We start from the raw sequence: 13,924 nt of genomic DNA on the forward strand, positions 1-13,924 counted from the left end.
GGCGTGGAAAAGTGCCGCCGACGGGCCCGAGAGGCAGTGTACTGGCCCGGCATTAATGAAGACATAGCCAATACAGTGCTCAACTGCCCCACTTGTCAGTGCTTCCAGCTGGCCCAACCACGTGAGACCCTGCAGCCCCATGAGTTGGTCACGTCACCATGGGCCAAGGTGGGCATCGACCTGTTCCACATGTTGGGTAGAGACTATGTCCTGATTGTGGACTACTTTTCAAATTACCCGGAGGTGATACGGTTGCACGATATCACCTCGTCTGCAGTCATTCGTGCCTGTAAGGAAACCTTTGCTCGACACAGCATCCCGCTCACGGTTATGTCGGACAATGGCCCCTGCTTCGCCAGCCAGGAATGGTCCAACTTTGCCAGGCGGTACAATTTTGCCCATGTGACATCCAGTACCCTGTACCCCCAATCCAACGGCAAAGCGGAGAAGGTGGTACATATAGCCAAACGGCTCCTATGCAAGGCTGCCGATGCTGGGTCCGATTTCTACCTCGCCTTGCTGGCCTATCGCTCCGCCCCACTGACCACTGGCCTGTCACCAGCCCAGTTACTCATGGGTCATACCCTGAGGACGACGGTGCCATCCATTCATGTCCCAGACCTCGACCACGTTCCGGTCCTTCGCCGGATGCAGCTGTCTTGTGCACAGCACTAGGCAGCTCATGACTCCCGTGCAGCTGATCTCCTTGCTCTGGCTCCAGATGACAACGTCCGCATCCATCTTCCGGATGGTGGCTGGTCTGCAACCGCTGTTGTCCTTCAGCAGGTAGCCCCCCGCTTGTTCCTGGTTCGTCTTCCGGATGGCTCCATTCTGCGCCGCAATCAACTTCGTCTCATTCCACGCTCGCGACATGATCCTCCACTGCCGCCTCGCCCTCCTGCTGACCCTGCCATGCACTATGCAGAGATCCCTGTCACTCTGCATCCCCCTGACTCTGACGCATTCCAGCCCGCTCCTGAACCGGCGGCTCCCGACCCACCCTTGAGGCGGTCAACCAGAATTCGTCGCCCACCTCAGAGACTTAATTTATGAACTTTGCGGACTTATAGACTTTCTGAATTGTTTTGTTGCTTTGTTTGATCGTTTACCTGATTTGTCTATAGTGTTCATCGTGTTATTCTTGTTGCATACTGTTTCTCTGCACCAGGCACCTTCCCATGTAAATAAATTAGTTCTCATGTACATAGTCCTGTAAATATGTCTTTCGCACCCCACACGTAGTTAGGAACATTCTCACCATACATTATTTATTGCCACACATATACATTCTTTTATAAAAGGGGGGATGTCATAATATACACCAGTATATCATGGGGCAGACACACACACTGATGGACACACAGCAAGACCAATCAACACACACAACACCGCAGCCAATCACCAGTTAGAGCACACTCACTGTAAAGACATGGGGCATCAGAGTTCCCGCTCATTCGGGCTGCAGCCTCTCAGAAGGACAGAGCTTACAGCACAGATCTTCACCATGTGCTGAGTGCATAGACTGGTTCGGACAGGCATAGGTCTTTAGTTTAATCTAACATCGTGTTAACCCACAGTGAAAGTATGTTCAATAGTTTCTAACTTAATAAAATAGTGTTCACTATTTTAAGTATTGGTGGCCTGTATGTGTTCCACAGGTCCAGAGCGTCCAACACAACACCCCCCCCCCTCCTCCACCACCACATTTCCCTCCCTCCCCCCGCATTCCCGTGTCTCCTTGTTCTGCCCACTGTCCTTGAGATGCGCCGGTGTCAAGAGGGGGGGAATCGGATGTTGGTAGATCCCGGGTTGGCTTCCAGTGCTTCCTCCTCCATGACAGTGCCCCTCGGTTCCCGGGGGACTCCATGGGACAGAGGGCAGCTGGAGTGAGCACCAGAGGTCTTTGGGTCGTGTGGCGCTGCCAGTCCTGGAGGCTCCCCATTGTCTGCACCATGGTGTCGATGCCCTCAGCAATGCTCCTCAGTGACTGGGCCATGCCGTGCAGTGCCTCAGCTATGTCCACCTGTTTCTGGGGCATGTTCCACAGCGATTGGGCCACGATGTCACGGACCTCAGCCATGTTCGTCACAGACTGAGCCATACCTTGGACACCACCGCTCAAGATGCGGATGTCGTGCTCCAGGTTGTCCACTGCGGTTGCAACCCTAGCAGTGTTGGTCACGGCACCACACATTGTTGGCACCATCTCTTGCGGCTGCAGCATTTGGGACTCTTCCAATCAGCCTTGCAGTTGCTGGAATGTCATTGATACCCCATCCCTGAATGTTACGGCTGTGTTCTGTCATCTGCATCAGCTCTGGGAGACCCTTGTCCAGAGGCTCAACATCTTGCTGGACCCAGCTGAGCCCTGGGATCCAGCAGATCTCTGACTGTTGTCCCCCTTGGATGTTCTTGCCTCCATCTGATGTACATCAGCAACTGTATGGTGCTCACCAGATTGTGCCCAGAAACCTGTCCACTGTTGCCCACCAAGGTGTGAGTCTCTGCACTGGTGGAAGGTGTGGATGATAGCTGTGATGCATCCATCAATGGTGGTCTCCTCGGAGCTCTCCTCTGAGGTATTCTCTTGGGTTTTTGTGGAGGGGGGTAGCGGGGTGAGTTGACATGAACAACTCACTTGAGACAGGCATCGGGGTTAAAGGGCAGTGGATCCTCACCTCTCTGACACAGGCCAACCTCGCTGTCGGTGACTGCTCTCTCCTCAGGCAATCCCACAATTCCCAGGACCCGTTCTTCAGAGGGGGTGAGAACTCGAATCTCTGGGATTCCTAGCCCCATCTTGGCCCATTCCCATTCATCAAGGGCTATCTGCTCCTGCAGGGACAAAGAGGGGGCATTGTGAGCCACACGTTAGATGGGTCAGGGGCGTCTATAGCAGGTGGCATGTGGGGCACTGCACCTGAACATGAAGGGTTTGTGAGTGCCAGGGGATTCTGAGGAACAAGTACAAAGATCGGATATGGGGAGGGGGGAGGGGGAGAGGGGGTGTTTGGGAATTTGAGGGGTGGAAGGTGGAACTGATGCCAGGAGAGAGGTGGTAACTTCCCCTTGCAGCTCATGGATGCTCATTTTTGGCACTAATTCCGTTGAATATGGGTCGCGATCTCACCAACACAGCGTCGTGATAATCCCCGCCAAAAGTGCCAAAACCAGACTTTAACTTGAATCCGCTGAATCGCATATCTATACAGTGCAACAGAAAAATACCCCTGATCGTGGCACATACCATTAAGTCCATTGACAATGCATTGTGGCATTCCATGGCTAGAGGCAAGCTCACGACAGGACATACTGGTGTCTTTCGATATTTTATATATTTCATACGGTCACATATCTATCATGCAATTTCCAAACAATCTTCTTTTTGTCTACAAAATTCTTGTTTCCAGAGGTTAACAAGAATTCACAAATTCTTTGAGAAAGTTCTGTCTTCCTTAACGACAATGGCCTAACCTCATAAAATGTATATCCACAGTCTTCCCGAAGACAATCGCGCTGACATTTTTCATGTCTAGTGTCACCTGTGGTTTCTTCATCGAAAATCCATTTAACAGGAGAGCTATGTCGCTAGAAACATGGGCGTCATTCTCCGACCCCCTGCCGGGTCGGAGAATGGCCGTTGGCCGCCGTGAATCCCGCCCCCGCCCCCGCCGAAGTGTCCGGTACCGGAGATTGGGCAGGGGCGGGAATCGGGCCGCGCCGGTTGGCGGGACCCCCCGCTCAATTCTCCAGCCCGGATGGGCCGAAGTCCCGCCCAGAAATTGCCTGTCCCGCCGGCGTAAATCAAACCTGGTATTTACCGGCCGGACCAGGTGGCGTGGGTGGGCTCCGGGGTCCTGGGGGGGGGGGCGCGGGCCGATCTGACCCCGGGGGGTGCCCACACGGTGGCCTGGCCCGCGATCGGGGCCCACCGATCCGCGGGCGGGCCTGTGCCGTGGGGGCACTCTTTCCCTTCCGTATCCGCCACGGTCTCCACCATGGCGGAGGCGGAAGAGACTCTCCCCACTGCGCATGCGCGGGAAACTGACAGCGGCTGCTGGCGCTCCCGCGCATGCGTCGGGAAACTGACAGCGGCCGCTGACGCTCCCGCGCATGCGCCGCATTTCCGCGCCAGCTGGCGGGGCAACAAACGCCATTTACGCCAGCTGGCGGGGCGGAAATCCCTCCGGCGTCGGCCTAGCCCCTCAATGTTAGGGCTAGGCTGCCAAAGATGCGGAGCATTCCGCACCTTTGGGCCGGCGCGATGCCCGTCTGATTGGCGCCGTTTTTGGCACCAGTCGGCGGACATCGTGCCATTGGGGGAGAATTTCGCCCCCTGTCTGTACTGATGAAAAGGTTGATGCCAGCGATCCTGTAGGAAGGACTACCCTTTTGGAAGACATGAGCGTGTTGGCATCGCCAAACCTGAAGCACACAAAACTTTCATACTCCATGGCACTCCGCCGATCTGCTTTATCAATATACTCCAGGTAGCAGTTCAGCCAATCCACCCCACACACTGTAAGTGCAACCCCGCTATCTAAAACTGCAGTTAAATGAATCAGCCATCAAAATACTCATCACTGCATTCAAACTCTCAGTGACCAATAAAATTCCTTCATGGCAGTCCCCTGATATTCAGCCTCTGATATTCAGCTTCATGCATTATTTCAAAAACCTGATTGTTTCACTGTGGACAACACATTGCATCACGATACTTGGAAGTGCACCGAGAAACATCGGTTAACCAGTCCCTGTATATTTCTTGGGTTTAAATGTCCCCGGTCGCCATCCCAGACCTGTTTTTTGTCTTGACTCTCAAATTAGTTGAAAGTACGGTCATCTTTAAACAACCTATCAATAATCCCATCTTTGTACTGGAATCTATGTCTAATATTTTGTCGATCTTGAAACTTGATCATCAACAAGGCCAACCTCAAGAGTGTCCTGCCAAAATTCCACCAGCACATCTCCTGTCCCACCAGGGGCGACAACACTCTTGACCACTGCTACTCAAAAATCAAGGGCGCCTACCGTTCCATCCCCCGACCGCACTTTGGGAAATCAGACCATAAGACGGTGCTCCTTCTCCCGGCATACAAGCAGAAACTCAAGCAGGAGAATCCAGCTAAGAAGGTTGTGCAGTGCTGGTCCGAGGAAACAGAAGAGTTCTTATGTGACTTCTTAGAGACAGTGGACTGTCCATATTTAAGAACTCAGCGACCAACTTAAATGAGGATGCCACCACCGTCACAGACTTCATCAGCAAATGTGTGGACGACTGCGTGCCAAAGAAAGCAGTATGTATGTTCCCCAATCGGAAACCATGGCTCAATCATGAGATTGACTCCCTACTGAAGGACAGATCTGAGGCATTCAAGTCAGACGACCCTGACCTATACAAGAAATCCAGGTACGACCTCCGCAAAGCCACCCGAGATGCCAAGAGAGAATATCAGACCAAGCTCAGGTCACAGATAGACACTCGGCGGTTGTGGCAAGGACTAAACAACATAGCGGGCTACAAAGCGAAGCCGAGCAGTATCTCTGGCAGCAGCGCACACTTCCCCGAAGAACTCAATGCATTCTATGCTCGGTTCGAGCAGGTAACCAACAATCCGCTGTTGAGTGCCCCAGCAGCCCATAACTCACCCATACCCACCATCACAGCTTCCGAAGTCAGATCGGCCTTCCTGAAAGTGAACCTCAGAAGGCGACGGGCCCGGACGGGATCCCTGGTCGTGCACACAGAGCCTGCGCAGACCAGCTGGCAGAGGTCTTCGCGGACATCTTTAACCTCTCCCTACTCCACTCCGAGGTTCCCAGCTGCTTCAAGAAGACCACCATCATTCCGGTGCCAAAGAAGAACCAGGCAACGTGCCTCAATGACTACCGTCCGGTGGCCCTGACTTCAGTCGTAATGAAGTGCTTCGAGAGGTTGATCATGAAGCGCATCACCTCCATACTCCCAGAACGCCTTGATCCGCTGCAATTCGCATACCGCTGCAACCGGTCCACATCAGACACCATTTCCCTGGCCCTACACTCATCCCTAGAGCATCTCGAAAACAAGGACTCTGACATCAGACTCCTATTTATTGACTTCAGCTCCGCCTTCAACACCATAATCCCAGCCAAGCTCATATCAAAGCTCCAAAACCTAGGACTTGGCTCCCCACTCAGCAACTGGATCCTCGGTTTTCTGACCAACAGACCGCAATCAGTAAGAATGAACAACAGCATCTCCTCCACAATAGTCCTCAATACCGGGGCCCTGCAAGGTTGCGTACTTAGCCCCCTACTCTGCTCCCGGTACACACACGACTGCGTTGCAAAATTTGGTTCCAACTCCATCTACAAGTTTGCTGACGATACGACCATAGTGGGCCGGATCTCGAATAACAACGAGTCAGAATACAGGAGGGAGATTGAGAACCTATTGGAGTGGTGCAGACAACAATCTCTCCCTAATGCCAGCAAAACTAAAGAGCTGGTCATTGACTTCAGGAAGCAAAGTACTGTACACACCCCTGTCAGCATCAACAGGGCTGAGGTGGAGATGGTTAGCAGTTTCAAATTCCTAGGGGTGCACATCTCCAAAAATCTGTCCTGGTCCACCCACATCGATGCTACTACCAAGAAAGCACAACAGCGCCTATACTCCCTAAGGAAATTTGGTATGTCCACATGAACTCTTACCAACTTTTACAGATGCACCACAGAAAGCATTGTATCTGACTGCATCACAGCCTTGTATGGCAACTGCTCGGCCCAGGACCGCAAGCAACTTCAGAGAGTCGTGAACACCGCCCAGTCCATCACACAAACCTGCCTCCCATCCATTGACTCCATCTACACCTCCCGCTGCCTAGGGAAAGCGGGCAGCATAATCAAAGACCCCTCCCACCCGGCTTACTCACCCTTCCAACTTCTTCCATCGGGCAGGAGATATAGAAGTCTGAGAACACGCACAAACAGACTCATAAACAGCTTCTTCCCCACTGATACCAGACGCCTAAATCACCCTATTATGGACTGACAGCATTAACACTACACCCTGTATGCTTCATCCGATGCCGGTGCTTATGTAGTTACATTGTATATGTTGTGTTGCCCTATTATGTATTTTCTTTTATTCCCTTTTCTTCCCATGTACTTAATGATCTGTTGAGCTGCTCGCAGAAAAATACTTTTCACTGTACCTCGGTACACGTGACAATAAACAAATCCAATCCAATCTTCCATCTTTTGCTTTCTCACAGATTTGCATGAATTCAATGGGAAAGTAGCTGAAATTACTCTCTTATCAGAACTTATTCTCAGGCAGCAGCCATTTGGCCTTAAAGAGAGTCCTTACTTTGGAATTGAAATCCCGTCAGTATTAAAAGTCTATGGACCTGAGAAATGCGTGCAAAATCGAGTAACTTAAATGCCAGTACAGACCCTGGGATGTCAAGCTCAAATTTCTTCAGTCTCTTATACCATCTGTCAAAATCCATGATATATTCCTCCATGAATTGATCATTTGTTTTCCTAAATGAATCAAAGGCTCACCAAGCTTCATATGCTTCCAATAAGTCATCCCTTTTTGTAGAATTCATCCAAAAATTGTAACAGAAGGTCCAGTCCCTCTTCACTAGCCAAATAATTCACGTTCCACTCTGAAAACACTTAACTCCTAATCTTACTCTTTACTGGTAAGGATAAAGCCAAACCTTGCTTCTTTTTGGTTAATGAAGTAACCCATGTCTGCATCCCAACTTCAGCTTTCCATTGCTCATAAGACTCCACTTCCAAGAAAATTGGTGGATAATCAAAGCCTGACATTTTACATCTTCCTTCTGCCATCCTGTAACCTAAATTTTGTCAACAGCTGTGTACTTCCTTTCCTTCAAGAAGGTGAAGACAACAGCCTTCTTTTGCAGTAACCAAGCACCAAGGCTTAATGTTCACACTCTGCAACCATGATAATTTCAATGCTAACATATGATAAAATACAACAACTTGTATTTTACCTTCAGCAAGTTTATTCTACATACAGCTCAGTAGAAATACAAACTTTTGGTTCTCCCACACTAACTGTTCCAGCTGCGTCCTTTATACTCTTTTGGAGGTTGAACCAATAATGATAATGGGCGGTATTCTCCCGCAACTGGCCGGATGGCCCGACGCCGGCGCCAAGAGCGGCGCGAACCACTCAGGCGTCGGGCTGACCGGAAGGTGCGGAATCCTCCGCACTTCCGAGGGCTAGGCTGGCGCCGGAGGGGTTGGCGCTGCACCAGCCAGCGCCGAAGGGCCGGCATGGTTCTGCGCATGCGCAGAAATGCCGGTGTGTACCTGCGCATGCGCAGGGGGGGTCCTTCTCCATGCCGGCCATGGTGGAGCCCTACAGAGGCCGGCACGGAAGGAAAGAGTGCCCCTGCGGCACAGGCCCGCCCGCAGATCGGTGGGCCTCGATCGCGGGCCAGGCCACCGTGCGGGCCCCCCCCCCCCCCCCGGGGCCGGATCTCCCTGCGCCCCCCCGAGAACTCACCTAGCTGGCCAGTTGCGAGGACTCACCTCACCGGCCTACAAGCCAGGTCCCGCCGTGATGGAACATGTCCATTTCACGGCGGCGGGACTGGCCGAAAACGGAGAATTGCCGGGGGGGGCGCTGCCAACAGCCCCCGACCGGTGCGGTGTGATCCCTACCCCTGCCCGAAAACCGGCGCCGGAGAATTCGGCAGCCGGCGTCGGAGTGACGGGGCGGGATTCACGCGCCCCCCCCCCCTCCCCCCGCCATTCACCGACCCGGCGGGGGGGTCGGAGAATCCCGGACAATATGTCTTTAATAAGGCAATTAGCTTAACAATGTAATTGCCAAAGCATGCACTTGCTGATCGATTGACAGTGGACAATTAAACAACTAACAGGAGGAGGGGGCTGCACAAGTATCCCCAACCTCAATGATGGGGAAGGTCATGCAGCACATAGTGCAAAAGATAAGGCTGAAGCATTTGCAACTGTTTTCAACCAGAAATGTCAAGTGGATGAGAGGGTTGGCGTATGATGACAGGCTGAGTGAATTGGGCCTATATTCACTAGAGTTTAGAAAAATGAGAGGTGATCTCACTAAAACATGATTCTGAAGGGATTTGACAAGGGCAAGACTGAGAAGTAGTTTTCCCTGGCTGGGCAATCTATGACATGGAACACAGGACAAGGGATCGATCATTTTGATGAGAAGAGATGAGGAGAAATTTCTTCACTGAAAGGGTTGTGAATCTTCTAAATTCTCTACCCTAGATGGTTCCGGATGCTTCATTGTTGAATGTACTTAATGTCGAGATGGACAGATTTTTGGTCTCTCGGGGAATCAAGGGAACTTGGTAGCGGGAGGGAAAGTGGAATTAGGCAGAAGATCAGCCATGACTGTATAAAATGGTGGGGCAGGCTCGATGGGCCTTGTGGTCCTGCTCCTATTTCTTAAGTTGTTATGTAATATAGGAAATGCAGCAGCTGATTTTCACACAGAAAACTTCTACAAACAGCAATCTGATCATGGCCAGATCGTCTAATCTAGTGATGCTTTTTTGAAGGACATATATTGGACAAGATATCAAGGAAAACTCTGTTACTCTTCTTTGAATAGTGGATGGGATTATTCACATTCGCCTCAGAGGAAAAACAGCAGCTTGAATTTAACACCTCATCTGAAAGATGGCACCTCTATACCACACTGCAGCCTCAGTCTAGGTTTGTGCTGAGGTCTCTGGGGTAGGGCTTGAGCCCACAGTGTTCTGACTCAGTGGCGAGAATGCTACCAACGGAGTTCTGGCTGACACTTAGTCATCTTGAGCTAACAACTAAGAATGTTGTGGTGGGGGGACAAGCTGAAGAATTGGATTGGATTGACATTTGTTTTTTTTTCTTTCTCTCTCTGGGTAAGCACTGCATCATTGCCTATTTCCTGAATACTATGTGGTGAATGGCAGCTTTTTGTTCTGTGACTCCATGACTTCCTGGAACTTTTAGCCATTGCCCACATTCACGGCTAATAATTACATTTCACTTAACACACCGATTTTAAAATTGTACAATGCATGACTATTAAAAGTTGAGTTTGAAATATTCACCCAGTATTCAACACGTTGCATTTTTGGTGAGACTTTTATTTTTGACTTCTTTAAGCAGTTGTGTTTTCCTCATCTGAAAGCCTGACTCTTGCTGGAAGACGGCTCCACAGATGCTTGTGTGACAGGAAATGTGCTCAAGCTTGAGTAAATCGGCTGGTCGTACAGATGTCCTGTCAAATAGCCAGCCTTCTGGTACCTCATTCAATTGGCTGTTTGTCATATGTAAGTTAAGAGAGCAAGAGTAAAAAGCTGCCCCCATTCCGACTTCACTGCCGAGTAAAATTGGATGGTCATTAAAATAGTCACATTTCTTTGGTGCCCTGCTAGACAGGTTAGGCTGTAATTACCCTGAGTGATTTTGAGGAGACTATTCAACCAAGTGTGCATCACATCCAAGCCAAATTTTGCCCCGACCAAAGTTCACTTTTCTCCATCGGTCAAAGGGCAGCCTTCAGTCACATGCAAATCCCTCTGCGGGTTCCCCTCTTACACACTGAAAGTACTTCAGCACAGACCAAGTCTAACTTTTGAACTTTCAAAAATGTAGCTGGTTGATGCACTATCAATTACGACGAGACAAGGGTAGAATGTAATCGAGGCTTTATTACACAGAGATGTGTGGCCTCCTACAGCAGCTTATGAAATGGCTGCAGTTCGGAGAGCACACACATTTATACTCCTCCTCCTGAGCGGAGCCAGCAGGCAGGGATCTACCCCATACCTGTAGTACAGGGGCCTTACCATAATACCCATATATACAATATAATACAACAATGGTGACTACCACATTCACCCCCTGTTAATAATGAGTCCAGTGGGGGGGGTGGAAAACTATATACATACAGATTGGTTTTAAAATTACAGAGAAGGTTACAAATTTAGACGATCGGGTGCCTTGATCTGTCGTTGAGAGCGCCGTAGTGCTGGTGGCGACTCAGGCGTCGGCTTGGTCATCGGTGACTCTGGGAGCATGTCGAAATCCTTTTCATCCCCGGGTGGGAGCAAGGGGAGGACGGATTGTCCTGGAGCGGGGGCTGCGGTAGGGTGCGCCAGGGGAGGGGAGGGTGGCGCCAGGGCAGGGAGGGTAGTGTGCGGGGACCCAGCTGGTGCCAGATCCCTGACGGAGACTGTGTCTTTGCGACCGTCGGGGTACTCTATGTAGGCGTACTGCGGGTTCGCATGGAGTAACTGTACATAGAACATAGAACAGAGAACTCTCTCAACCAACGGGTCCGCCTTGTGGAGCCGTATGTGCTTGCAGAGGAGAATGGGTCCTGGAGCTGCCAGCCACGTTGGGAGCGGAACCCCGGAGGTGGACTTCTTGGGGAAGGCAAAGAGACGTTCATGGGGGGTTTCATTGGTCGCGGTGCATAAGAGCGACCGAATGGAGTGAAGTGCGTCATGGAGGACCTCCTGCCAGCGGGAGGTTGGGAGATTTCTGGACCGTAGGGCCAGCTGGACGGCTCTCCAGACCGTCCTAGTCTCCCGCTCCACCTGCCTGTTTCCCCTGGGGTTGTAGCTGGTTGTCCTGCTCGAGGCAATGCCCCTGTTGAGCAGGTACTGGCACAGCTCCTCGCTCATAAATGAGGATCCCCAGTCGCTGTGGACGTAGGCGGGGAAACCGAACAGAGCGAAGATGGTGTTGAGGGCTTTGATGACAGTGGCAGACGTCATATCGGAGCATGGGACGGCGCAGGGGAATCGGGAATACTCGTCGACCACATTAAGAAAGAACGTGTTGCGGTCAGTGGAGGGGAGGGCCCTTTGAAATCCAAGCTGAGGTGTTCAAAGGGGCGGGAGGCCTTCACCAGGCGCGCACGGTCTGGCCGGTAGAAGTGCGGTTTACACTCCGCACAGACCTGGCAGTCTCTGGTGATAGCCCTGACTTCCTCGATGGAGTAGGGCAGATTGTGGGCCTTAATGAAGTGGTAAAAGTGGGTGACTCCCAGGTGACAGAGATTGTCGTGCAGGGTCCGGAATCGGTCCACTTGTGCACTTGCACATGTACCTCAGGACAGGGCATCGGGGGGCTCGTTGAGCTTACTGGGGCGATACAAAATTGCGTAATTGTAGGTGGAGAACTCGATCCTCCACCTCAAGATTGTATCGTTTTTGATCTTACCCCGCTGTGTGTTGTTAAACATGAAGGCAACCGACCGTCGGTCAGTGAGGAGAGTGAATCTCCTGCCGGTCAGGTAATGCCTCCAATGTCGCACAGCTTCAACGATCGCTTGGGTCTCCTTTTCGACGGAGGAGTGCCGAATTTCGGAGGCATGGAGGGTGCGGGAAAAGGATGCCATGGGCCTGCCTGCCTGATTGAGGGTGGAGGCCAGAGCGACGTCTGATGCATTGCTCTCGACTTGGAAGGGGAGCGTCTCGTCGACCGCGTGCATCGCGGCCTTGGCGATGTCGGCCTTGATACGGTTGAAGGCCTGGTGAGCCTCGGCCGTCAGTGGGAAAGCGGTGGATTGAATGAGCGGGCCTTGTCCGCATAGTTTGGGACCCACTGGGCGTAATACGAAAAGAACCCCAGGCATCGTTTGAGTGCGTTGAAGCAGTGGGGGAGGGATAGTTCCATGAGGGGGCGCATGCGATCGGCGTCGGGCCCTAGAACTCCGTTCTGAACCACATAGCCAAGGATGGCTAATCAGTTCGTGCTGAACACACACTTCTCCTTGTTGTAGGTTCAGTTGAGGTGTGTGGCGGTGTGGAGAAATTTGGAAAGGTTAGCGTCGTGATCCTGCTGGTCATGGCCGCAGATGGTGACGTTGTCCAGGTACGGCAAAGTAGCCTGCAGCCCGTACCGGTCAACTATTCGGTCCATCTCCCATTGGAAGACCGAAACCCCGTTGGTGACGCCGAAGGGAACCCTAAGGAAATGGTAAAGGCGGCCGTCTGCTTCAAACGCAGTGTATTGGCGGTCAGCCTTACGGATGGGGAGCTGGTGGTAGGCAGATTTCAGGTCCACTGTCGAGAAGACCCGGTACTGTGCAATCTGATTGACCATATCAGATATGTGTGGGAGGGGGTACGCGTCGAGCTGCGTGTACCGATTGATGGTCTGTCTGTAGTCAATGACCATCCTGTTTTTCGCCCCGGTTTTCACCACTACCACTTGGGCTCTCCAGGGGCTGTTGCTGGCCTCGATGATACCTTCCCGCAGTAGCCGCTGGACCTCAGACCTGATGAACGTCCTGTCCTGGGCGCTGTACTGTCTGCTCCTGGTGGCGACAGGTTTGCAATCCGGGGTGAGGTTTGCAAACAGGGAAGGCGGGTCGACCTTAAGGGTCGCGAGGCCGCAAACAGTAAGGGGTGGTAGGCTCTGGAGGTTGCACTGGAAGTCCAGGCCGAGTAGCAAGGCAGCGCAGAGGTTGGGGAGGACGTACAGTCGGTAGCCGCTGAACCCTATGCCCTGGACGGTGAGGGTGGCGATGCAGTACCCCCGGATTGCCACGGAGTAGGATCCAGAGGCCAGGGAGGTTCTTTGGTTAGCGGGGTGTACCGCGGGGGAGCAGCGCCTGACCGTATCGGGGTGGATGAAGCTCTCAGTGCTCCCGGAGTCCAGAAGGCAGGATATCTCGTGCCCGTCGACCTTCACCTTTGTCGAAGCGGTCGCGAGGTTGAGCGGTCGAGACTGGTCAATCGTGACCGAGGCGAGACGCCGCTGGCCGTCGGTGGTTGCAGGCGATGAGCGGCCCGACGGGCAGGGGTCCTGAGGCGGGTAAGATGATGCCGCCCACAGCACCGCACGTGTCCTGGGGCAGGCAAGATGGCGGTGCCCTTGGTTCTGAGGCAAGCAAGATGGCGGT

This window comes from Scyliorhinus torazame, chromosome 7 (assembly GCF_047496885.1).
Source record: "Scyliorhinus torazame isolate Kashiwa2021f chromosome 7, sScyTor2.1, whole genome shotgun sequence".
NCBI classification, from domain to species: domain Eukaryota; kingdom Metazoa; phylum Chordata; class Chondrichthyes; order Carcharhiniformes; family Scyliorhinidae; genus Scyliorhinus; species Scyliorhinus torazame.